The 26,020-nt window shown below is 42.9% G+C and overlaps 2 protein-coding genes across 25 annotated transcripts in view; one reads left to right on the top strand and one right to left on the bottom strand.

Annotated features, from left to right (window-relative positions):
- The window catches only part of DIRAS2 (DIRAS family GTPase 2), a 160,628-nt gene extending 154,475 nt beyond the window's left edge, over positions 1-6,153 (bottom strand). For 13 of the 21 annotated variants that reach the window (XR_004443365.1, XR_004443364.1, XR_004443362.1 and 10 more), the window contains exon 1: positions 4,668-4,803. The gene's annotated coding sequence lies outside the window, so the exon portion shown is untranslated. Of the gene's footprint in view, positions 1-1,910; positions 1,938-4,667; positions 4,804-5,870 lie in introns of those variants that run through there. The other 8 variants (XM_033236817.1, XM_033236828.1, XM_033236827.1 and 5 more) reach the window with 5 other exon arrangements.
- The window catches only part of SYK (spleen associated tyrosine kinase), a 96,726-nt gene continuing 75,555 nt past the window's right edge, over positions 4,850-26,020 (top strand). For 2 of the 4 annotated variants that reach the window (XM_033236815.1, XM_033236811.1), the window contains exon 1: positions 4,850-4,984. The gene's annotated coding sequence lies outside the window, so the exon portion shown is untranslated. The other 2 variants (XM_033236813.1, XM_033236814.1) reach the window with 2 other exon arrangements.

Genomic DNA, 26,020 nt, shown 5'->3' with positions numbered 1-26,020 from the left:
ACTTGAACCCAGGAGGCAGAGGTTGCAGTGAGCTGAGATTATACCACTGTACTCTAGCCTGAGTGACAGAGTGAGACTCTGTCTCAAAAACAAACAAAAAATTTGGGTTGACATTAATAGAACACTAATGCAGGGGTGAAATTTGACTTTCTCTCTTAAACATGATTTTCCTATAATATTAAAGGATAATGACAGATTTTTGTTTGTCTTTTGAATAAACTACTGAAAAAAGAAGGGAAAGATAAGAGACAGATTGTTTGGAAACCTAAGTCTTCCCTCTATCAAACAGTAAAGGTTTTTGCCTTCTTAAAATTTTTGAGTCATCATTTTGGCTAAATGAATGACATGGTAACCTGGAATTCTATTTCACAATATCAAGTGTTTTAAACCTTTAACATATTTAATAGGCTTCCCAAAATCAAACTTCAGCTTCACTGTCTTTTCTGACCTGCAACTTTGGGAGACTACAGAGGGTCCCTGAAGCATCCAAAAGAGGTAAACAGGGCTGTCTGACATGTTCAGTTACATGGGAAGCATTGTCAAAATAAAGGATAATGTTTAACCTTCTTCAGGTTATATTTTACTGTGTGTGATCAATATGTTCCAAAATTGTATGGGATTTCTAAAATTCTTATATGTCTCAGTATATGCTACCAATCATAATTATAATTATTAATATGTTAAGTTATTGTAGACCACAGAAATGACCAAATTTCCTTGTCAATTGTGTCTTTAACGATGACACTTTAAAATCATTTCACAGTTAATTGCATAATGCTGATGCAGTTTCTGGAAACCTCACAAGCATGCAAAATCCTAGGATATGGTTTCTTTTAGGAGGTTCATGAAAGGATGGAAAGGACCCTGAAAATCACTCTTAAATGCAAGTTTCTAATTACTTTAATATCATATAATGGGTAAGAATTCCACATGAATTCTCCAATTCCACAAGAATTGGACTGGGTAAGAATTCCTGAAACTTTAATAAAAGACTGATTGGTTTATGAAACTGCTAACCCAAGTAAAACAAAAATTAGTTAAATACCAAGAAAATACTTTGCCAGATTTTTATGCTAAATGAGTGAATACTAAAACTGTTTAGATATACAATTTGAATCAACTCCATGGTCTAAGTCAAATTACCTATGATAACCCATCAGTTACCAGTGCTATGCACATAAATTGGAGAAACAACTGGTGTTCGAGAGGACATGAGTCCAATGTTAAGCATGGACTCATAGAGAACCAGGATGGCTGCCTTGTCCTTCCAGAGTCCTTATTGTTACTAAAAGTTCTGCATTCCATGACTCATCATGGAAAAGATAAAATAATTCCAATTAAATATATTGGTATGGTGACTTATAAAGTTTATAACCAATGTTTGGTGTGTTAAATCCATATTCCTGGGAAGACAATTAAAGCCTCAGGTATGTTTGGTTACCTGATGGGCCATTTAAACATTTTATACAGGGATTTCTATTCAATTGTCATTTTCAATGCATGTTTTTTGGTTGTATAAAAGCTCTCCCATGCAAGAGGACTGATGTTATAACAGTAGATTATTATGCTGCAGGGTATTTTCACCAGGTTAAAAAAAAAGCTTTTTATGGTTCACTGAGGACAGTTGATCCTTTCACAATCTAGACCTCAAAGATTGGATCTTCTGAGAACATCAGAGAAAGACTGTCCTTGCCATCCACACTACAGCAAAACTTCAGGACCTTTAACTTCAGGTTCATAATGTCACAGCTGAGAAGGGTCCCTCCATGCTCTTGAAACCATACACCCACTGGAACCCTGAAGGTAAAGCTAACCAGGGAAATTTCTCCTGAGAAGAAGACGGCATCCTTGATGTGAGCAGCTTTCCCCAAGGTCATGGATCAAGGCTTCTACTATCATGAGACTCTTACCTTCGAATGGTTTTTCCTTGTTCATGCCTGTATGAATAATAGAAATGAAAAGGGGGTCTGTTGTGTGCACTTATAGAGTATACTTTTATTTGTGAAGGCTTTTTTCAGCCAACCTTATACATGGATAACCTTATACTTTGATAGATAAAAGATGAAGGCCCCTTGCAGGTGAGAAACTTTAATGGCACATACATTGCCTCATAATCAGTCAGAAATAGAACATTGATTCACTTCTCTTAACCCACATATGGGTCAAAGAGAACATTGGCAGAAGGCCTTCACTCTTCTAAAAGGCATCATTTGGCTGGGCACGATGGCTCATGCCTGTAATCCCAGCACTTTGGGAGGCAGAGGTGGGTGGATCACCTGAGGTCAGGAGTCTAAGACCAGCCTGGCCAATATGGTGAAACCCCATCTGTACTAAAAATACAAAAATTAGCCGGGCATGGAGGTGGGCGCCTGTAATCCCAGCTACTTGGGATGCTGAGGCAGAAGAATTGCTTGAACCTAGGAGGTGGAGTGCAGTGAGTGGAGACCATACCACTGCACTCCAGCCTGGGTGACAGAGTAAGACTCTATCTCAAGATAAAAAGAAAAAAGGAAAAAAAAAAAAAGCATCATTAGGTCCTTTTTCCATGGTTTGAAGTAAAAGAGGCAATGATTAGAAATGTATCACTCATGAGAGGCCCTACAGCAGATTTCTACTGTAAAGGCTATGGTTACACAACAGATTTTAAATTCTCTTGTGAAAGTTGTGCTAAATAGTAGAATTGGCTACACAGAGAACTATCTATGCAACTACTGGCACTTGTGGTCTATGGAGAAACACACGGGTATTATACAGATTCAGTTGTAGGTGATAAAAGAAAAGGCCACCTAGTTAAGTGAGTATACTCTTTATCTAACTTTTTCTTTAATCTATTTGATTCTAGGTGGTTTGGTTTATGGGCATCCTGGGTAAACAGCATACTCTAAACTCTTGGTATTATCCTCCTGGTAGTCATAAAGAGTAGTCTCCCTGGTGCACTGTATTCTCTCAAAGGTTTTAAATGTTTGCACATAGCCATCTCTAGAACATCAAATGGTCTCTCTTCAACTGGAATGACAAAAGTTGAAAGAAATGTACAACTATTAGGACACCCTAACCTATGAATGACATGCTGAGACTAGAAATCTGAAATGATGAAAATTGAGAGAGGTGCTAAGCCTAAGTTTTGGTCACACTCTCACCAAAGTGAGAACCTGAACAAAAAGGGGAAATTTTATTAAACAAAATTATGGGAGGCCATTGTTTTGGGCTGAGCTCATGCACTAGGCCCCAACAGACCAAACGGAACCAAAATGGAGCCGCTTGTGCTAAATGTGCCTGGAACAGACCAGGTTTTGTTTTTCCCCAACAAACAGGACGTTCCAGCATAAGGAGTTACCCTCTACCCACTCCTTGTTCCCTCCTTGCAAAATCCACTATTCTACTGTTTCCCAGTGGGTGTCAAGACCATATAAGTGCATTTACAATGGTGATAGTGACATCAATGACCAAAGTTTTGGTCGTTTTCTGAAAACTGAGAAAATGACCCAAAGAGGGGAATTGTTAAAGCAAACTAAATATGGCCTGAGAAGGACCCCATACTTCTATATTTGAGACCTTGTGGATGAACTGTAACCTAGCTTAACAGGCAGACAAGATTGAAAATCTAAATTAGGAGTATGTGCCTGTAACAACAGCTGAGTCCTGGCCAACCCCAGCGGTCATACTTCAACCACTCATGCACTGTTGAATGTTCAAACTGTGTTCAAATAAGGCAAATGCCAACTTGTAACCAATCCAGCTGTTTCTCGACCTCACTTCCGATTTCTCTTCATACCTTCCCCTTTTTTATCTATAAATTTGTTCTGACCATGAGGCATCCCTGGAGTCTCTGAATCCCCTGTGATTCTGGAAGCTGCCCCAATCATTCATTGCTCAATTAAACTGCTTTAAATTTAATTCGACTGAAGTTTTCTTTTAACAGGTTTAGAAAAAATAATGGCAAAAATGAATGAAAATCCAATAACACTGGAAGCAGAAAAAGCCAAGGGCTCCAATAAGTGTAAATAGTCCCATCCCTATATTTTCTTCATGGCAATTACTATCCAGCACTATATATATATATATATATATATAATTTTATTTTCTTCTTGCATTTTGGCTTAGGGTAAAGCTTTTTAAAACAGGCACTGCCAACCAGTGTTATCAAGAAGGTCTGGATACCGTTTTGTGGGAACATTTTAAAGAGGAATGTCCAACAGGAAAAGGCAGATGGGTTGGGAGAACAGTATCAGGCAGGTATCTCAAAACCATTTTTAGGACTGTAAGTTGAATTTATTTGGTTGTAGACGTCAGAGCCGTCGTGGAAAGAAGGAAGCAAAGACTTTTGTAATAGTGAAGCCTTCAGAAGCAGCGTGCCCCATTGCCCACTAGTGCGCCATGAAGCCTGGTGTTCACCTACACAGTCCCTCTCAGCACTGCCCAGGCCTCCCGTGCGCTCCAGCCCTGTAGCTTGGAGCTTGTTGGCTTGGTGACCCAGATACACCCTCCAGGGAATATGCCATGCGGTGGAGTCTCTTCCCCAGCACCGCACAGCAAAAGGAGAGGGCCGCTGAGTGTCTGTGGGTCCTGGGCAGTCACAGAAGCCACCGCCCTGGCGGGGAGGAGGGGGACCGATGCGGTACATGTGCCGGGCAGTCCCACCTTTTCTGCCTACGAAGGGCCCTTACCCTGAGGGAGGAGAGCGCCGCGCCCCGCCTGGGCTCCTCTGCTCCCGCCGCCGCCTGGGCCGATTCCGCGGGCCTCGCCCGGCGCTCCAGCCCGTGCCCGCCCAGCTCCCGGCGCATGGGCGCGGTCAGCAGGGCGGGCCGGCGCGGCGGGGCGCGACACCGGGAGGAAGTGCGGGCCGCCTGCCCGGGCGCGTTAAGGAAGTTGCCGAAAATGAGGAAGCGCCGCGGGCCCGGCGGCTCAGGCCACCCCGGCGGCGGGAGAGCGAGGAGGAGCTGGGGGCCCCGCGCTGAGCCCGCCCTCGCCTCACCTGGCGCAGGTAGGTGTGGCCGCGTCCCCTCTCCGGTCGGGACTTTCTGGTGAGGAGAGGAGGTTACGGGGGACGACGCGCGGCGTTCATGCCTTTTGTTGTTCTGCCTTTCTTGTGTGCCCAGTCACACCGGGTCGGTGCCCGCAGGGCCTTCACCGGCGGAGGTAAAAGTGTTAAACCATGTGAATAAATACAGGTGGGTTCCGCCAGCTTCGCTCCTGAACCTGCCGGCGCTCGGGATCCAGAAGCTGCGCCAGGAGAGAGGGGCTCGGGCCTGGGCGGAGGGGACCCGGGCACCCCAGGGCGGCCAGGCCACCAGGGAGCGCGGAAAGTGCGGTCGCGGCCCGGCCCTCGGGAGACGCGAGACTGGGCTCAGGCACAGAGCGAGGAATTCGATCTTGGAGCTAGAACATGTTCGTCTGGCCATTTACACGAATCCACTGGAAAACGCCGCAGTGTTTATCAAAGTTACTCAAAGTAGAAATGTCCCAGACGTCTTATAAACTTAGACAAATCTTTTACTACAGAAAGAAACAGCAGTTGCATTCAAACACCAAACTTTCTGAACCACTACTAACATTTAGCATAATTACTCTTGTGGGTACATTTTCATTGTCAAGTAATTTACTTAGCCAATGAACTCGAAGAGCAAGAAAGTTTTATGTAGTAAAATGTAAATTTGAGTTAAGAATTAAGGGTATTTCTTTTTGTTTGTTGGTTTGTTTTTGGCAATATGGCTCCAAAAGCTTAAGCCCACCTAAAAACTATAAAAATGCAATCCATTCTCTTGTTTGAATGTTCAAGGACTAGAAAGACGATTGGAGAAGTGAGAGTTTGACTCTTTTTATGTTGGAAACAGTATTGCAAAATATTTTATGAGTTTTGCCTGACTTACCAAAGATTCAGTTGAACTCAAGTAGAACTGTTGACTGGAAGACTTTTACTGTTCTTTTTCTTCTTCTTCTTCCTCCTCCTCCTCCTCCTCCTCTTCTTTTTAAAAACCTTCAAAGCATTGCAGCGTGTAGTAAAAAAACAAAAAGAGAAAAAGAGTTGAAGATGTGCCACATCTGATTCTTCATATTAAAAAAAAAAAAAAAAGAACCGTTTAATCCTTGAGAGTTCCTGGAAGAAATGGAATTGATTCTAGCATCTGGCTTCTTTGTCTTAGTAGGGACAAATTCATTGCCTTTGAGGCAGCATTTTAATTAAATGCAACTAAATACATTGATGTCCTCCTTCTCCCCAATGAAAGTCCGAGCAGTGCGTGGATAGAATTCTATTTGCTCAAAAAGGCTTAAATATATGTAAATTATTACGTGTTTTAAGTGAGAAATCTTTGTCAGTTGAAATTATTTTATCAAATCATTTTGTTCTATCTGAATGGCACTTTTGTTTTGACGTATTTAGAAAAATCTTGCATTAAAACAGAAATTGATTTGTGTTATCCCCTGTATTTGAAGTGCACTTTAAAGTGTATTGGAATGAGAGATTATAATCAAATTACTTGATTTATGTCTTATCCTCTTACTCTTCTATCTTGGATTTGAACAGGTTGAATTTGAACGCTAGGAGAAAAGAGATTTTTCCACTGAGGGATTGTGGGAAGATTTTTTAAAAAGCCTCTGTATTTGAAGTGAAATATAAAATAGGATTTTATAGTAGTCTTAATAACTAGAAAGTTTTAAGCTAGGATAAAAATGGGATGTATACTTTAGGTCTTTATCTTTCCTGAGAGATGAAATTGGTGGAAATGTTATTTTATTGCTAGATTTGCACTTTAGAAATGAATCACCCTGAGCTTTGTTCGGCCCCTATTTGATATTCTAAATGCAGGTCTAATCTCTCTGCTTTTTTTAACGGAAGACTTCTTAGTAGAACTTCACTTATTTAGCACATTGTTTGCCCATCGTTATAATCCAATATGCTTGTGCCAAGGTGTATTTTGAAATTCAAGCTTTTTCAGAATTTGGAATTAAAATTTAGAATCTAAATTTCAGAATTGAGAAAGACATTGCTTAGAATTTAGGAAGGTAAACATACATGTTGACCCTGCCGGTTACATGCCATTCCAATATTGTCTGCAGAGAATCCTGAAATTCCATGCATTAATATTTCTGCACTTTTACATTTAAGAACATGAATTCTCACTAAGTGGAATGAAGACTATAAATAGCTGTGTGTCCGTTTAGAGCAGGTGTTATCACTACAAGAACTTCTCTAAAACTTAGCAAAAAAAAAAAAAGTCTCGTTTTTCAGAACTTTTTAGAGCTGAAGCTGAGGGACTGAGTCTGTATTAGACTCCATTGAAATATGGTTTGCTTTTGAAAGCAAAGTGCATTTATATTGCTCAATACTTCACACTTTCCAGTAATTAGAAGGGCAGTTCCTCTCTCTTTAGGGAGTCTAAAATAGCAAGATTTTACTGAATTTTCAATCATATCGATCAAAATAGAGGTCCTTCAAGTAAGAGGGGATGTCTCATCTTTGTAATATGATTTCAAACAGCAGAGTTTCTGACAGTCTACGATTTTAGAGAAAGAGAGAAGTTACTTACAGGAGGGGTTACTGTCACCCTTTACAATTGCAGCCTGTCCATGGAAGAAATATTATTTCCTGTTAACTTTGCAACCAGCTGGGTTTGTGTCAGTTATCTAAGCCTACGTGATGGCTAATTTTTACTTTCTCAATTTTTCCTGTATAGATTTTTTTCCAGCTACCCCCTGACTTTTCTACTCTTGCTTTGCTGGTTTTAACATTTTCCCCTACTTCTGGATTGGTTTATCTGTAACTGAGTGGAGAAAACAGTAACAACAACAGGAATTTAGGCCTTTGGGGAAGAATTTGTTTTAAAAGCCTACACGTTGAGCGTTACTTTTTCTTCTAAAGCAACTAAAATCAGAAGGCAGAGTCCTAATGAGAGATTGTAATCAAATTGCCTGATTTGTGTCTTATCACCTTCCTCTTCTACTTAGATTTGAACAGGATGGATTTGAACACTAGGGAAAAAGGGTTTTCCACTGAGGGATTGTGGGAAGATGTTTTAAGAACTAGTCTGATTGGATTTTAGGAAAGCTCATTCATTTTGATATGATGTTATCAGGGAAATTTTTGGTTTGCTTATAATTTTATCTGACCAAATATTAACTTGTATCAATTTGAGGTTTTGTTTTTTTGTTTGTTTGTTTTTTGCCTTTATGAATCAATTGTGTAAGTTTTGCCCTATGTCTCTTAAAAGGTGGTTATACTGGAATCTTAAAGACAGTTGAATTTAGCCAAGGTCAAAGATACCCAAAGAAAGATTTTGTTTATGTTATAGTACGTTTAACAAATCCAAATGGCTCGCTTGATTCTTTTCTTTCTGGGAAACCACATATTGACTTCTGGCAGCTGGCCAAAGGCAGATGGTGGAGCAAGTGAAGACAGTTAAGAATGTTGATGATGACTGGATTACTGAGGAGTACTGTGAGCTTTCTGGTCCTCTGCTCAGAGGTATCTAGCACTGAAACTGGGATCCTGGCTCTGGGCTGGAGAGGCGCTTCCAGTCACTGCTGTCCTGGAGTGCTGGAAAGGAGTATAGGTGTGAGGATACAGTGGGCCTCTAGCCTGGGATGCAGAGTGGGAGATGTCTTGACCCGAGTGAAAACCTTGCAGGCAAGCTGCAGGTCTACCGAACAGGGTGAGGGAGGCTCTCAACCTGGATACTGTGAACTGGGGAGAGAATGTAAACTCAACAGGAGGAGGGCTCATGGCAGAGATTTAGGGAAATCCACAGTTTAAATATTGCTTTACTTAAGTATACTCTGCCTGATTATAAGTAGCATTTGAATGTTCAACATACGACCTTTCATTTCCCTCCTTCATTGGTTTGTTTTAACTGGTAAATCTTTATTTTACTTTGGTCAGCCTGGTAGTTTATTAATATTACATCTATCAGTTCCTGTTGAGTTGACATGAAAATGTTTTGGTGTGACTTAAGTTGATTTCTCTTTTTGTTTAATTTTAATTTGTAATGAGTTCCTCTTTTCATTCTGCCTATCTTTTGGTACTGCTTTGAGTTATTTCCTCTAGAATTCTCATTATTTCCTTGTGATTGGCGTATTTTCAAAGTTTTTTGGTGTAACAATTTTAAACAGTGTTTGTTGACACTGAGAATTCAGGACTTGGGAGTTTTAGACCACTGTCACCTTCCACTCCTTCTCACACCATCCCAGGATAATTATTCTCTCATTTGAGGTTAAGAAGTTATTTGGTTTACTTTATTATGGTTATATAAATATAGTTTACTGCTAAAGCAAGGTATATCATTCCAGTTTTTTTCTTGTACCCCTTTTTGCTTTTCCTGGGGTAAACCCTTGCTTTGTTTTTGTGGTTTCTTAGTTTGCACCGTGCCTATCATCGTTTCTTGCCCAACTTTCTGACATAAAGATGAAAGCCCTATTGACACAGTTTTCTACAGTGTCAGATACACTAAGTAATCTCATAGTTCCATTTTTCTTTCTTTTTTTTCTGGAATCTTCCATCTTCTCCTTCTTGTCTAACAGTTGCTCTTCGGTCTTGCTCTTCAGTTATTACATATAATAATACCTGAAGAATATTTGGGGGGGTTTTGGTGTGGGATTTTTCTTTTTTTTTCTTTTTGTAGAGATGGGCTCTCACTATGTTGCCCAGGCTAGTCACAAACTCCTGGTCCCAAGCAATCCTCTTGCCTCGGCCTCCCAAAGTGCTGAGATTATAGGCATGATCCACTGTGCCCGGCCCTATGGGGAATATTTGTTGACCAAATATGTTTTCTGTAAATTGCTTATCATACTCTTTGTTGTACCATCTGTGGCATTAATATGCCTCTTGTCAACACTCACCTACATTTTACCTGTCGTAAATCCACTGTCATAATTATTGAAAATATTTCTCCAGAGCTTTTTAATTCTATGGTTATTTATTTATTGTAGCATAGAACTTTTATGATTTCTTCCATCAGGGTGCATTCTGAATCACGCTTAGTGAAAGATGATTTTTAACTCTACTTTAACAGTTAGCATCTATGTTTTACGTCAGTGTCAATGTCACTTTTGTATTAGATACGAAACCAACATTTTATTATTTGAGTGATGAGGATGCTTATTTTTGTGGAAATGGAGATCCCATGGGACTTTAAGCAGCTTGCTGGCCTTCTCCTCAATTTCCTTGATTGATTCCTGAAGTGGACACTGCAATGCTAAGTGGAATTCCCCAGGAGGCTTGCTCAAGTAAGCGTGAGAAATGCTGGATGGGATGAGGTGCAGCAAGCAGGATAAGTATCATGGGCATCTTCAGAGCCTTTGTGCAGGTGACGTGCACAGAGATTCTCTGAGAGGAGCAGTCTCAGCCAGTGGTCCTACACTTCCATGACCCTGCAGTGCGTTTGTTCTTAGAGTGGCTTTCAGGACGGGCTCTACCACAGCCTCTTTGGGAAACACTGTGTGGCCTCTTGCTCCTCCTTCACAAGCTCTTTAGGCTTTGCTTGGTAGAGGCAGAATGTTGTGGTTGTTTTCATCTTAAATGCTAACAATATATGAATTATTTGGTGGATACAGTGCCTCGAAGTGACATTTATTGAATATTTTTGTAGCCAGTGGTTGAGAGTAAGGGTCTGAGGCCCCACTGGGTTCAAGTCCCCCTTCTTTATTTGTAAGCTATTCTTGAAGCTTTTGTAAATGGAGCAGTCACAGGGGGCTTTGCTGTGATACCTAACGGAGACCGTGCCTGCAGTGCTCGGTACCTGGTGTGTGGTTAAAACTGACATAACTGTCAGCCTCTCCCAGGCGGGCTGACTCTGGGAATCTGCCCTGCAGTCTTGGAGGGAAGGTGCATCCAGATAGGTTTCAGATGAGCAACTACAATTGCCAAAGTTAGTTTCTTCTCCAAGATGGGAGAGCTTTCTAATATTTTCTTTTAGAAAAATTGTCAATTGCATAACTGATACACGAGTACATATCCTTCAGTACAGGATTCAGATAGAGTGAGCAACAGAAAAGCCTTCTTAACCTCCACCCTCAGTCCCAGCCCTGCCCCCAGTCGCACTATGGGGGAGCAGTTGGAGCTCTAACCTCCCCTCTTTCGTCCTGTGCATTCGTGTGTGTATGTGTGCACATCTTCAGAAGACATAATGGTGGGGTGTGTACATCTTCTTAATACCTTTATCTCTCTGAAACTTTCTTTTTTATTAACAATATGTTGGGGTGTGGGGAGGTCTCCATATTCGGTGATTATTGTATTTTTTATGACAGTCCAGAATAGGCATGTGGATTTGTTTTCTGGTTTTTGATGTTATAAACAGTGCTGCAATGAATGCACTTTTTCTTTCATTCTTTCCCTCTCCTTTGCCATTTGCACTGTGTTTTCATGAAACCATCAGGTAAGCCTTTATCTCAAGGAAGCCCTTCATCCCTGTCCATCCTGTTCTTCAGCCCATCCACTTAATTTTTTTTTTTTTTTTTTTTTTTTGAGACGGAGTCTCGCTCTGTCGCCCAGGCTGGAGTGCAGTGGCCGGATCTCAGCTCACTGCAAGCTCCGCCTCCCGGGTTTACGCCATTCTCTCGCCTCAGCCTCCCGAGTAGCTGGGACTACAGGCGCCCGCCATCTCGCCCGGCTAATTTTTTGTATTTTTTTAGTAGAGACGGGGTTTCACCGTGTTAGCCAGGATGGTCTCGATCTCCTGACCTCGTGATCCGCCCGTCTCGGCCACTTAATTTTTCTATGATTATTTTAGCAAACAGGTAGTTAATTTCCAAGGAATGTAGTTACTTCTTTAGGATTTTTTTAAGGTGATGTATTAGGTTCCTGTGTATTTTATTACTTGTTTGAGTGCACCATTACCCCTGTCTCCTGGGGCATCAGTTCATCTGCTTGCATGCTTTGTGCCTCTCTCTCCTGGTGTCAGCTTTCCTGATGTGCTGGGTATTTTTGGGTACCCTAGGCGTTAGTCTTTTTTTTTTTTTTTTTTTTTGAGACAGAGTCTTGCTCTGTCACCCAGGCTGGAGTGCAGTGGCGCGATCTCGGCTCACTGCAAGCTCTGCCTCCCAGGTTCACACCATTCTTCTGCCTCAGCCTCCCAAGTAGCTGGGACTACAGGCAGCCACCACCAGGCCAGCTAATTTTTTTGTATTTTTTTGGTAGAGACGGGGTTTCATCGTGTTAGCCAAGATGGTCTTGATCTCCTGGCCTCGTGATCCGCCCGCCTCGGACTCCCAAAGTGCTGGGATTATAGGTGTGAGCCACCGCGCCCGGCCTAGGTGTTAAGTCTTTTAAGGCTGCATTCTTGCAGCCTGTCCCACATGATACAGGAGGAGGGCAAGACCTGGATGTGCACAGGGCAGGATGGGCCCATAACTAGTCTGTGTGGTGTGTGGGTGGCAGGACTCCCCATTCTTTGTGGCTGTGGCCGTGCCTTCCCTGTTCAAACGAAGCCACACACATGTGTTTTCCTTCAAGGGGGCTTCTGCTGCTTCCTTGGAGCTGGGGAGCGTCTACTCTCCCTTGTCCTCCCGCTCCTCCCTGTTCCTCCCTCAGGTCTCTGTCACTTCTAAGGCACTCTACCCTTGGTCTTCTCCCACCTTGTACCCCCCACACTGCTGCCTGCTGCACCCCCTTCAGTGTGAGCCTGTCTTGCTTCATGCCTTTCAAGGACAGCATTCATTGCCACGCTACTCATGGAATATCTCCTCAGCTCCTCAGTGGGCTATGACTTCATTTTCTGTAATATTGTTTTTCATGTTTCTTCCCCTTCTCGGCATGTATAGCTGTGCATCTGCTTGAGGTGGAAGGCCACCACTTCCTTTTGGTTAGCAACGCCAATCAGCTGATGGTCATGGCTACGCGGAGGAACTCACAGCGAGGGCGAGGCGAAGAGCCTGGCTTGAGCAGGCTGCATCGCAGGCCTTGGCGTTAGGTTCCCCAAATCACTGCCGGTGATCTTGTAGCTCCGTCATGAAGTCTGTCCTGCTTCTTAGGACACTGAGAGCCCAAATTCATAGATTTCTTAGAAGCCTGTTTAAATATGCAGAGCACCTAATTCAACCCGATGAGAAACCGGCTCAGAAAGGTGAAGGGATTTGTCCAACCACTAAGTGATGCTGCTGGGATTAGAACTCTCAAAACGAGGTGTTTCTAATCCAGAGCCAGAATCCGTATCCGCTACTCTAATAAGGCATAGAAGAGGATCTGCTGTCCTGCATAAGTGGTGGGCAGGTTTGGAGTCCTGTCAGCAGCTCAGGAAAGCTTGGAGAGGCAGAGGGAGGACACAGGCTCTGTCAGACATGCCGATTTTACTCTTCACCAACGGTTACACAAAACTTGTTATGATCTTTGTGGCTTTTGCATTGAAAAGTTAAGCATATACAATAGGAATTAGACACAATCCCAAAACAATGAGAGGTTCAAGTGAGAACAGTGAAGCTTTTATGCATGCCTTCCTTCCGCAGAGATAAATTTACTATCCAGAGTAAACTAGAGCCTCGTGGGAAGTGAGCTCTGAGTCCCTAGCAGTGAGTGTCTCTGTCCTTCCCACGTCAGACCTCCATGTCTGTGGCTGTCTCCCTACGGGCAGAACTGCTGCTCTCTGCCTGCGTTGCTGTCATGAGGGTTGGGAGGGGACAGGTGTGGACAGATCTCAGACCCATTTCCCTCCTGTTCTGGAAACGTTTGTGAGGCAGGTGGGACTTCAATGATTTGGTCAAGGAAAGGCAGCTTGGCAGCTGGGGAGAAGGGCTCATGCTAGAAAGAAGACAGAAAGGCAAGTATTTGTGAGGGATGATTTCCCCGAAGGAGCCAGCAGTGTCTGCAAAGACTTCTGTGTAAGGTTTTCCCCGGAGCTTATTTCTTCTAAGAAGACTCTGGAAGCTGTGTCAGTGTCTGTTATGGAGGAATGGAGTATCAGTCCGATCGGGTTTTCATACCAAAGCACCGCGTACTGGACGGCTTGAACAGCCCAGTGTGTCGCCTCCCAACTCTGGGCCAAAGAGACTGAGGTCAGGGTGTCCCCGGGTGGCTCCTTCTGAGGGCTGGGTGGGAGAATGTGCTCCTAGTGTCTCCTTGGCTTGTGGGTGACTGTCTCCAGCTCCACATGGCATGCTCCCTCTGTGCCTGTCTCTGGGTCCAGATCTCCTTTTCATGTAAGGACACCAGTCATGTTGGAGTAGGGCTCACCCTAAGGACTTCAATGTGGCGTAATCACTGCTGTAAAGACCCTGTCCTTAAATAAGGTCTCACTTAGAGGAGTTAGGGAGTTAGGACATCAACATTTGAATTTGCAGGGGACACAATTCAACCTGTAACAAATGGGTGAGTGAAGACTGGCACCTCCCCTTGATGGCCTTTCTGTGATGCCAAGAGCACCAGGGAGCTCTCCAGATACGAAGATGGAGAGATGTCTAAGGCCCCCGAAATGTGCCTGCTGTATTGATGATTCCAGAACTCTGTCAGTGTGAACACCAAACACAATTAAGCACATTAAAATACTTACGATAAAGTGTTTCTTTCACTTTAGATGTGCAAAAACTTTAAAAAAGAGAGAGACTTATGAGAAGAGAAGACTCAGGGAAGAAATGTAAGATAAAGGTGTTAAGGGAGACAGACTCCACAAAATTGCAAGGTGAAGCTGCTGTAGGGAGTAGAACCCAAATACCATGCAGGCATGGGGCCAAGGGAGGCTTTGCATACTGCGCAGGGGAGGTACAGGGCCGTGGATGAATGGTCTTGGGAAAACTGCAAATCGTTTGGAAAAAAACAAAACTTTGCTCTTTATATCAAAATAAATTCCAAGCTGAACAAAGAATAAAAATATAGCATTGAAATAATAAAGCTATTAAAAGAAAACTTAGGTGAGTTTTAAAATAATTGTGAAGAGGCCTGTCTAAATGTGATAAAACATACGAATTTATAATCATACTCACCACAAGATTGATAAGCACGATTTCCTAGAATTTTAAGTAAATCCCCATAAAATGAAAAAATATATAAATAAATGAAAAAATGGTAAGATATATTTAATTTCAATGCTTGTGATAAAGCATCAATAGCTTTAATATGCAGTGAGTTTTTTCAAATCAATGAGAAAAAAAATACAGGTGGGTGCTGACAGGGCCGTTTGATAATATCTTTTAAAATTTAAAACACAAGTGCTTTCACTGAATAATTTCACTTTTAGGAACATATTACACATATAAATTGACAAAAGTGGAGAAATATATATGCATACTGTAATTCATTACAACATTTTATTTTATAATAGCAAAAAAAAAAAAAAAACCACTAAGGGAAGTGCAGTTGATTCATACGTTGGAATCCTATGCAGTCTTCTAAAAAATGTGGAATTTATTTCATTCACCAAATATAACAATGTCCAAGTTCTACTAGTGAAAAAGCAAGATGTGACATATCATTATATTTGTTTAAAAAACTCATGCTGGGTCAGGTGCAGTGACTCACACCTATAATTCCAGCACTTTGGGAAGCCAAGGTGGGTGGATTGCTGGAGCTCAGGAGTTTGAAACCAGCTTGGGCAACATGGCAAAACCCCACCTCTATGAAAAATACCAAAAAAAAAAAAAAAAAAAAAAATTAGCCTGGAGTGATGGTGTGCACCTGTAGTCGCAGCTACATGTGGGGCTGAGGTGGGAGGATCGCTTGAGTCCAAGAGGTCAAGGCTGCAGTGAGCCGAGATCATGCCACTGCACTCCAGCCTGGGTGACAGAGCAAGACCCTGTTTCAAAAATAATGATCATAATCATAATCATAATAAGTAAAAACTAAAAATCTCACACATGCACATAATAATTTAAGTGATACTGGATTGTTGTTTACTACTTATACATACATTTCTGCCTATACATATTCTGTCCAGTGTGTACACATGTGTATGTAAATATGTAGCGTGATCTGGAAGTGTAAGCACCAAATTAAGAACAGCAGTTTTGGGGGGAGGGGAATATAATTGGTTTAGAGAAAAAGGTGAAATCTACATTTTTATTCTACCTACTTCAGTGTGCCTGCAGCATTTACAATGATCAGGAGTGTGTATATTTTTCAGCTTAGAAAAATGATAAGAAGAAGGTTTCCTTGGGGGGAAAGGGTGAGTAGAATGAGACCAGGAAGAGAAGTAACTTAGAAACACGTCGTGCATCGTGACTGCTGGCACCATTCTGTCCTCCAATGAAGGGTGAGGCTTCGAGAGGTTCAACGGTTCACCCAAAGGTATACAGCCGTGGTTTCAAACATGCTTGCACCCTGCCGTCACTCAGGTCCTGAAGCCCAGGCCACCTCCAAGGACACTGGGGTGCTCTGGTGTGCAGCCTGCCTTCAGATGTTTCTTAAAGCCACTCCTACTCCACCCCACCCAGTGCAGCAGCCAAGATTGAGGACCACCATTTGGCAGCTAGTTCATAGGATTTCATAGCACACAAACACATCTTTAAAGGCTGACGAGGATGCCACCAAATTGGCATTTATTGGTATGCTGGATATATAGGCAGCTGTGTGTGCCTTTGACTGCAAAGACACTGGGCAGGCCAGAGTGGCCCCTCCCCATTTGATATATGTGTGTGTGTGTGTGTGGTGTGTGTGTGTGTGTGTGTGTGATTGAGAGAGAGAGGGCTTATGTTTTTCTGTTGCGAAGAGTCCTTTCCATAGGAACTTATTTTCTCCTAAGGTTTGCCATTCTGCAGAATTTTTGGAGGAAGGCTTTAGAGTGAGAATGTCAGTGCATTCTCAGCATGCAGCTGTAAGCCTTGCAGGAGGTGAATGCACAGGAAATAATTCTCAGAGGAAGAATATGTGCACTGGTCAGATAGGAAAACCGACCTGTAACATTTCTACACAACATGATTTGAATGGTTTTCGTCTTTAAGATTATTTTTTAACATTATGCTTAGTCCACCGTGCTTTATTCTGTCAGACTATTTGTCATCTGCATGCTTCGTGTGGAACGTCTTTTTCTTGTGAGAAGGATGTAAGCAATTTCGCTTCTGGTTGAGAACTTGGGCCATGGTTTCTTGGTGTCTATGGCTTGGCTTCTGGGCCTTACTGGCTGCAGCTGATGGTGACCAGAAGGGCTGTTCTTGTGGGTCATTAGGGGATGGGCTGCTGCTGCTACCTCCCCACCCCAGCTGCCTCCATCACCACTGTGCCATACTCGCCCAGGAGAGGCCCTGGAGTCATCACATGCCCCCGTGTTTACACTTTATAATAAAATCTCTAGAATTGTGCCTTTAATGTGTAAACGTCCAGTTCCAAGAAGTGGCTCTAAAGCCCTCTCTGAGGGCAGGGTGGTTGTCAGAAGCAGACCAGGCCCTGGGCTCTAGATTCCATCCTTCACTTGAAACTTCTGGGGGCTGGTAGTACCCCATCTGCAAAATGAGGTTAAAAATACCTAACCCTTGGGTTGCTATCAAGCTCAGAGATGCTTTATGCAAAGCACCAATCAGACTGGCTCACAAAGACTAGGCCCGCTGTCAAATGTTCATGGTTTGAGTGCAGGATGTCAAGGATTAATAGCTACCGGTTACCAGGGAATTGAAGAGAGGGTTCTTTTACAAGCAAAAAGATTTTATGAGAGGGTCACAGAGACAGAGTGACTCTTGCCCAACAGTATCATAAGCAAATAAGCTGTGTCTAGATCCTAATCATGTGTGTAGGGCCCTGCTGGGTTTAATAAGCTACACATAGGGGGTGTGTTGTCCTCCACTCTCACATCCCCAGTCACTAGACAAGGCCACTGCCCCAGGGGGCATCTTACTCAGAAGCTCTAAGAGACTTTTTCGCATGACTTTGGCCTTTGCAGTTTTAAAATGTCCAGTTGGAGACCATGGCATGGAGAGTTTTTTATACTCTCTTCCCAGCATGGCACCCTCTTTGCATATTGTGGGCACTCTTAAAGTTATTTCTCATATTTTAATATATCAGATATGACTTGGATACAGTTAACTAAATATTTAGAGAAAAATGTATCGCCCCCATTATCAAAAGAAAACCCAGAGCCTTCAAGTCTGGCCTAAGTAGAAGGAATTTCTGGAAGGGAGAATTGCCAGGACCACACAGTCTCTGGTCCTGGGGGTGTGTTTAGAAGATGCAGCTCATCATGTCATCTGTCATCCCTGCTAAGGATGTTCAGTATGGGGCCACTAGCCACATGTGGCCATTGACCAATTACTCAAAAGCATTTGAAATGTTAAATTTCATTTAAAATTTAAAATTCAGTTCTTAGTCACCTTGTCCACGTTTCAGGGACCGGTTGCCACACGTGGTGGTAGGTCTTGTCAGGCAGAGTAGAACAGGTATTTCCATTGTTGCAGCAAGGTCTGCCAGACACCAAGCTGCTCTCAGCCCATCCCCTGAGGGGCCCAGGAGGGACATGAACTTCCACCCACCTCTCCGCTTTCCCAGCTCTCAGTGCCACCCCTTGCCTAAGTGCATGGTAACACTCGCCACTATCTCATGTGTTGATAACCTGCAGCTCCCAATTTTCTTAAGAGGATCCGACCCTGGGAACCAATGAGGGCAGCAGGAGTGCCCTCTCCTTTGACATGAGAACTTGAGTCTTGTCCATGGGGCTCTGACCTGGCCCTTTCCATCCCCAAGGCTGTAACATTCTCCTGCTCAACACACACACACACAGACACACACACTATAGTGTTACTTCTCAGTCACCCAGGAACTGACATCGTTCCCAGTTATTTCCTTGCAGCAGTCCTCCAAACGGTAACACAGCCTTGGAGAAAGCTACGAAGTCATGTATCCTTGGGGTAAGCACTCTTGGTTCAGAATAGTTTCTGAAAGAACAAACCAAGTTTTTGCTTAAGAGGGTTTTGAGGGACTGGAGAAAACCTTAGTGCTTGTTCCTTTCTCTTTGGTTAAAAAAAAAATCCAACGTAGTTTCCTTGAAACATCTGGAACCTGAGGTTTTGTCCATTTTGAAAAGAAGATATGGAGAGGGAACATGTTTCTCACGAAGGCAAAACAAAAACATAAGATGCCAAGCAAGTGGCCCTTGTACTTTCAAGTCCAAGAAACAAGGCGTTTGTTTCTGGGAATGCCTTCCGTTTGCCCATTTTGTAAGTACTCAAGGCGGGCTGAGAGGGGAGCATTCTGAGGTGCTCCAGTGAGCAGAGGAGGGGTCCTACCACTGGCCTCTCGGCTCCAGCCTTGCCTCACTCCAGGCGCTGGGGCAGAGATGTGTGGCTGGCCTGTCTCTGGAGTTCCTGTGCTGCTTAATTTGAGTAGAGATAAAATGCCACAAGAGAAGTTGTTTTGAAGGGTTTGTGAATTATAGGACTTCCTTTCATGATTCAGCCTGACTCCAGGAGGTGGAGTCACGTGCTGCCCTCCTAGGGGAGCTTCACCCCACCACCAGCACTCAGGCTCCACTTGCGGCAAAAGGTGCGATCAAGATTCTTCTTCCTGAATTATTATCTTAACAAAATTGATATGTCTAAAAATTGAGTTAACACTTTCATTCACTAAAAATGTTTTTCGGAATGATGCCTTTCATGTGACTTCTTTATAGTCCCACGGGAAACTGGGAATATGCTCAGCTCTGTGCTTGTTCCCCTCTGTTTGGGAGCCTGTGCGACTGCTCACTTTGCAGTCAGCTCTGTTTGGATCAGTTTTGAACCCCAGAACCTTCCACATAGAGGTGATAATTTCTAGATAATTCTAGAGCAACTGCTACTCTATCCTGGCTGTATGCTGGGCTCTTTAGAGAGCTTTACAAGAAATACCCATGCCTGGGCCCATGCCCCAGAGATTCTGAGTGTTAGGGCTGGGAAAAGAGCACCCTGTGTGATCCTAACCTGCAGCTGAAATGCAGAGCCACTGTTCTCAGCTGGAGCTTTTCATTGTTGTTTTTGTTTATTTGTTTTGTTTGTGAATTGAGCTTACTAATGGAAGCAGGAGCTTGTTCTGCTTAGTGGTCGTGAGAACCACCTAGGCAGCGGAGGCTGCCCTTAGAATCTGGTTCACTGGGCTGTGCTGGGCTGGACATTGGCAGTTTTAGGACACATCTAGATGGAGTGATTTTGAAGCAGGTGTTTAGAAGGCAGATAGCTGTGCTTCTGTTCTTCTGATTCTTGACAGAGACATCAGAACCTTCCACAGTCATTTCAGTCTAAGTCCTGAAAGCGTTTACTGCCAGCCCTGAGCCTAGCTGGATTATGTGCCTCTGGTTGGACACATTTGCCACCTCTGAGAACGGTGTGGATGTAACTCTTCAGTCTTCTGGCTTGATGTGTTTCCGAGGAGAAGCTTGAGGCCCAGTAATATTTTAAAAGTTTTTGGATAAATTTAATCTTACATAATTATGGGGTACACAGTGATGTTATATCTGTACAGTGTGGAAGGGTTGAATCAAGCCAGTTAACACACCCATCATCATCAATGCTTATCGTTAATCCTCCTCTCTATCTGCAACTTTGTACTCTTTGATTGTCATCTCCTCATTCTCTCACTCCCCAGCCCCTGGTAACCACTATTTTGTTCTCTGTTTCTACGAGTTCAACCATTTTAGATTCCAAATATGAGTGAGATCATGAGGTATTTGTTTTTCTGTGCTTGACTTATTTCGCTTTATGTAACTTTCTCCAGCTTCTTCTATGTTATCACAAACAATAGAATTTCCTTCTTTTTCATGACTGAGTAGTATTCCATTGTGTGTGCGCCACATTTTCCTTAGCCATTTATTCCTTGACGGACTTTTAAGTTGATTTTGTATCTTGGCTATTGTGAATAGTGCTGCAGTGAAGCATGGGAGTACAGATATCTTTTCAACATAAATTTGTAAACTTCCTTAAAATATTATGAGTTTTTTTTTGTTGTTGTTGGTTTTGTTTTTGTTTTTGTTTTTTTGCAATTTTTTGTGTTTGGCTCATCAGCTATCATTAGTGTTAGTATATTTTATGTGTGGCTCAGGACAATTCTTCTTCTACCAGTGTGGTCCAGGAAAGCCAAAAGATTGCACACCCCTGCTCTAGAGGTTCCTGGATAATATGCTCTTTTAACCCCTGTAGATAAGACTTTTTTTTATTTCTGGAAATTTTATAACTTTAAGCATGTGTTCTACTCCTTTATTTTAATTATCTATTTCAGGGATATTAATTTTATATATTTTAGATCTCCTCTGTCTTTCTCAATTTTTCTGTTGAATTCCTGAATTCTTTGTTAATTCCTATTTCATTTTTCTCAAGCTCCACAGATCCTGTCCCCCATGCTGCCTGCAGTGTTAATATCCATTCACTTCTCCCTGCTTGATATAATAGCCATCATTTCTTTTCTGGCCTTTTCCCCTGATCTCTGCCACTTATCGTTGTTGTCTTTTTTTTGCCTCTTCCTCTCTTTTGAGCTGTTATTTTGACCAAGTGATTATTCTGTTAAGTTCTTTGATTCCATATCTGTGTGTGGTCATGGCTTCATCTGCCTTTTGCGATATTTTTCTAGTGAATGTCCTTTGCCATTTGTTTCTCCTGTTGCTTCTCTTCTTTAATTTTTTCAGCATAATTGTACAAACCCAAGGTAGGATCCTCATCTTTGAAATAAATCGTGGAGGGGCCTTGGATATGTTCCAGCCGACCAGAATATTTCCTCCTTTCTCAATAATGTGTCTGTGTGTGTGAGAGAGAGAGAGAGACAGAGAGTGAAAGAGAGAGAATGAATTGGTTTAATATGTATTTCTCCCCAGTGAGGCTGCCAGCTATTCAGTCTCCTCTCTTCAGCACTCTAAGAAATGGTTGACTTTCCATTGCTGTGTATATCCTTCCACTCCGCAGGCCTTGTCTGAAGTCTACGGCAGCTGGTCCCCACTAAGGGTCTTCATAATCCCAGGGTGAACACAGCTGCATTGGGCTCTGCTTGCGGCATGTTATTGCTCAGGATCAGGAGTGCCCACTGGTTCCACTGTGTTTCTCTTTCTGGTTCTTGTTGCAAGGTCGTTTCAGAGAGGAAGGGGCAGTGTCTCTGCCAACACCCAAGCAATCTGATATTTTGATGTTTATCTTACAGAGTGACTTAGAGCATGTGGCATCGAAATGAAACCGATGGTTAAAAATCAACAAATAAGCAGGAAACAACTTCAGAATGACCAAAAAAGTTCCTGGGGCACTCTCAGCTTCCGCCAGCCTCTCTGCTGGCCAACCAGGCCATTTCATTAGCTTTGACCTGTTCAGCACATTGAGTTATGGGGAGCCTCCCAAGTGTCAGGAGTGGGGTGAGGTAGCAGGGGCTGTCGCAGCAGCTGAGAGGCTTCCCTGCACTCGACTTGTTTACGGTCAGATCGTAAGGAAGCATGGGAGCCCAGCATCAGGCCCTGGTCATGTGTAATCTCATTTATTCGTGACAGCAACCATAGGGTTTTTCTTTGGGAAAAAAATTATAAAATACAGAAAAGTGCAGCACCATCCAAATGAATAAATGTTGCTATTTTACCCATTTATGCCTTTATTTTTCCTAAAAGAAGAACAGTCCAAATAAAGTAGAAGCTATAACCTTTTATGGATGAGAAAGTAGAGAGTAATCTGCTCAAGGCTGGCTAGCTGGTGAGCAGCAGGCCTGGCTCAGGCCCCTCTGGTGCCGCTTATTTAGGCTGCATGGCCTTCTCTGCCCTGCAGGAATTACGCTGGTTCGGCTGTGCAGGTTGGTGACTGCAAATATCAACCCCTCTAATAGAAAACCAGGCAGATTTTTCTCATGCCATCAGCTGATTTTTGGTATATGTAAATAAAACCTATGTTTTTGAGAGTAGCAGGAAACATTTTGTTAGAAAACCAAATGAATACAGGGAGATATGACTATCAGGAGCTGAGACTCATAATTTTTCAAGTACTGGTATCTGTGTATTGATTTTTACAGTAATTTGTACTTTCCCATCCAACTTGTTTGTGACCACTGAGGCCCTTTGTGAACATCTTAGAAGTCACTCAGAATGGATGAAGAATGAATGTGAGTCACCCATAGCAGTCTTACGTGAGATAATACGTGGTTGATCCTCAGTATTCATGGCTTCTAAATTTGTGAATTTGCCTGCTCTCAGTCATTTATCTGTAGTCCCCAAATCAATAACCTTGATGCTTTCAAGGCCATTTGAGGTCATACACACAGTGTATTAGTTCATTTTCACACTGCTGATCACGACATGCCCAAGACTGGGAAGAAAAAAGGTTTAATTGGACTTACAGTTCCACATGGCTGGGGAGGCCTCAGAATCATGGCAGGAGGTGAAAGGCACTTCTTACATGGTGGCGGCATGAGAGAATGAGGAAGAAGCAAAAGCGGAAACCCCTGATAAACCGATGAGATCTTGTGAGACTTAATCACTATCACAAGAATAGCATGGAAAAGACTGGCCTCCATGATTCAATTACCTCCCTGCCCTGGGTCCCTCCCATAATGTGGGAATTCTGGGAGGTACAATTCAAGTTGAGATTTGGGTAGGAACACTGCCAAACCATATCACCCACCCCTGGCCCCCTCAAATCTCATGTCCTCAAATTTCAAAAGCAATCATGCCTTCCCAATAGCCCCCCAAAGCCTTAACTCATTTCAGCATTAACCCAAAAGTCCAAAGTCTAAAGTCTCATCTGAGACAAGGCAAGTCCCTTCCACTTCTGAGCCTGTAAAATCAAAAGCAAGCTAGTTACTTCCTAGATACAGTGGGGGTACAGGTGTTGGGTAAATACACCCATTCCAACTGGGAGAAACTGGCCAAAACAAAGGGATTACAGAGCCAATGCAAGTCTGAAATCCAGCTGTGCAGTCAAATTTTAAGCTCCAAGATGATCTCCTTTGACTCCAGGTCACACTGATGCAAGAGATGGGTTCCCATGGTCTTGGGCAGCTCCATCCCTGTGGCTTTGCAGGGTACAGCTTCCTTCGTGGCTGCTTTCACAGGCTGGCATTGAGTATCTGCGGCTTTTCCAGGCACATGGTGCAAGGTGTCAGTGGATCTACCATTCTGAGGTCTGTAGGACGGTGACCCTCTACTCACAGCTGCACTAGGCAGTGCCCCAGTAAGACCTCTGTGTGGGGGCTCTGACCCCACATTTCCCTTCTGTGCTGCTCTAGCAGAGGTTGTCCATGAGGGCCCTGCCCCTGCAGCAAACTTTTGCCTAGGCATCCAGGCATTTTCATACATCTTCTGAAGTCTAGGCAGAGGTTCCCAAACCTCAATTCTTGACTTCTGTGCATTTGCAGGCTCAATACCACGTGGAAGCTGCCAAGGCTTGGGGCTTTCACCCTCTGAAGCCACAGCCTGAGTTCCACATTGGCCCCTTTCAGCCACGGCTAGAGCAGCCGGGACACAGGGCACCAAGTCCCTAGGCTGCACACGCATGAGGACCCTGGGCCCAGCCCATGCAACCACTTTTTCCTTCTGGACCTTCAGGCCTGTGATGGGAGGGGCTGCTGTGAAGGTCTCTGACATGGCCTGGAGACATCTTCCCCATGGTCTTGGGGATTAACATTAGGCTCAATGCTACTTATGCAAATTTCTGCAGCTGGCTTGAATTTCTTCCCAGAAAATGGGTATTTATATTCTATTACATAGTCAGGCTGCAAATTTTCCAAACTTTTATGCTCTGCTTTTTTTATAAAACTGAATGCCTTTAACAGTACCCAAGTCATCTCTTGAATGCTTTGCTGCTTAGAAATTTCTTCTGCCAGATACCCTAAATTATCTCTCTCAAATTCAAAGTTTCACAGATCTTTAGGACAGGGGCAAAATGCTGCCTATCTCTTTGCTAAAACGTAACAAGAGTCACCTTTACTCCAGTTCCCAACAAGTTTCTCATCTCCATCTGAGACCACCTCAGCCTGAACCTTATCGTTAATATCACTATCAGCATTTTTGTCAAAACCATTCAACAAGTCTCTAGGAGGTTCCAAACTTTCCCGCATTTTCCTGTCTTCTTCTGAGCCCTCCAAACTGTTCCAACCTCTGCCTGTTACCGAGTTCCAAAGTCGCTTCCAAGTTTTGGGGTATCTTTTCAGCAACAGCCCACTCTTCTGGTACCAATTTACTGTATTCATTTATTTTCAAACTGCTGATAAAGACGTATCTAAGACTGGGAATAAAAAGAGGTTTGATTGGACTTAAAGTTCCACATTGCTGGAGAGGCCTCAGAATCATGGAATGGGGCAAAAGGCACTTCTTACATGGCAGCAGCAAGAGAAAATAAGGAAGAAGCAAAAGCAGAAACCCCTGATAAATTCATCAGATCTCATAAGACTTATCCACTACCATGAGAATAGCATGGGAAACACCGGCCTCAATGATTCAATTTCCTCCCCCTGGGTCCCTCCCACAACATGTGGGAATTCTGGGACATACAATTCAAGTTGAGATTTGGGTAGGGACACAACCAGACCATATCACAGAGTGGCACAAAATTTTAGCCACATGCATTTTCCGGACACTCCAACTCTTCCTTTCACCTCATATTGTAAGTAAATGTCTTTTTCCCAGTCCACTTAGTGCCATATTTTTTGCATTTTTGTTCCTTTTTTCAAATTGTGGTGACTTTGCTGTTTAGAGTAGCCTCCAATTGAAGTGCTATCTGGTGTCCCTAGGCGTAAGAAGGCTGTGTTGTGCCTTATGGAGAAAATGTGTGGGTTAGAGAAGCCTCTGTCAGGTGTGAGTTATAGTTAGTGCTGTTGGCCATGAGTTCAATGGTAATGCATCAACAATAGATATGAAATAAGGTGCCTTTACACAGAAACACATAAAACAAGTGATGCATTAATCAGTTGATGAAAATGTGGTGACCACAGGCTCTCAGGCACATAACCCCTGAGAAGCAATGGGCTACCACTTGCTAATTCAGTTTTGGGGGTGACTTTATGGAACATATAACCTGAAATAACAAGAATAAACTATATTTTACTTCTTTCTTTTACAAAGCAAGGAAATAATTTTTAAAAGCAAGTTAAATTTGACTCTTTTTGTAAGAGATATGGTTTTGAAATGGTTGACCTGTTTTATAATACAGAGAAAGTCTCTTAGCCTTACACTTTATATTAGTTAATTAAGTC

The sequence above is a fragment of the Trachypithecus francoisi genome, unplaced genomic scaffold (genome assembly GCF_009764315.1).
Source record: "Trachypithecus francoisi isolate TF-2019V2 unplaced genomic scaffold, Tfra_2.0 Lachesis_group16, whole genome shotgun sequence".
Lineage (NCBI taxonomy): Eukaryota > Metazoa > Chordata > Mammalia > Primates > Cercopithecidae > Trachypithecus > Trachypithecus francoisi.
This window is presented reverse-complemented; position numbering and strand designations above follow the sequence as displayed.